Raw genomic sequence first — 1,238 nt, forward strand, 5'->3', positions numbered from 1 at the left:
TTAAATAATAGAATTAAATTGGAAAGTTGTTAAAAATTGTATTCTCTATCTGAATCATGAAAGAAAAATGTTGGGTTTCATGTCCCTTTAAGTATTGCTTAGTTACTAATTTTACATTGTATTCCATCTTTCTCTTCTAGTTTTAGTTACACACACACATATATACACACACACATATATATACACACACACATATATACACACACACACACAGTTATATTTATATTTATTACAGAGTAATATAACCAGAGCCTAATCTGTTAATGCCATAGGTCTACCAATAAATTGTTTACACAAAGGGAAAATATAATTTAACACAATGTGGACCTCATATTTTAAACTCCAGAAAAAAATCTAGCTGTATAAGAGGGTTTTTATATTTCCTCCACCTATGGACTAGATTCTCTATGTAAAATGTACTTTAGTGAATACACTTCTAAATTAAAGGGACAGTCTAGTCAAAATTAAAGTTTCATGATTAGGATAGGGCATGTATTTTTAAACAACTTTCCAAATTACTTTTATCATCAAATTTGTTTTGTTCTTTTTGTATACTTTGTTGAAAGCTAAACCTAGGTATGCTCAAACTGATTTATAAGCCGTTGAAGGCCGCCTCTTATCTCATTTTATTGTCTCAGTTTTTCACAGTTAGACAGTGCTAGTTCATGTATGCCATATAGATAACATTACATTCACTCCAGTGGAGTTATTTTTGCGTCAGCACTGACTGACTAAAATGCAAACCTGTCAAAAGAACAAACTGTAGATGCTTAGATTCAAGGTGATCACACAGGTAAAAGTGTATTAATATAACCATGTTGGTTGCGTAAAACTGGAGAATGGGTAATAAAGGGATTATCTTTTTAAAGAATAAAAATTTTAAGTAGACTGTCCCTTTAACTCTAGCTATCCTTTGTTTGTAAAAGTCTTTCATCAATGTTTTAAGATTGTTTAACATATTTACTTTTTTTAATGTATAATCTTGGGGGGAGGGGGAGTCTATACGCCTAAATCAGTAATATCTGCTTTTAGAATGCAATTTATATATCCAAACCATAATGTCATGCACACAATCCAGCTCATGTTTGCACATTAATTTAAAGAAAAGGTAAAAATGCATAATCCTTATTAAAAAGGCGAATAAGGACTTTTATGTTATTTGAATGAAATCTAACACATTTTTTTTTCATATAGTACAGGCAGTGCTATAGACTTAGAAGCAAAATTCTCTAAGAAAA

This window comes from Bombina bombina, chromosome 2, assembly GCF_027579735.1.
Source record: "Bombina bombina isolate aBomBom1 chromosome 2, aBomBom1.pri, whole genome shotgun sequence".
NCBI classification, from domain to species: Eukaryota; Metazoa; Chordata; class Amphibia; order Anura; family Bombinatoridae; genus Bombina; species Bombina bombina.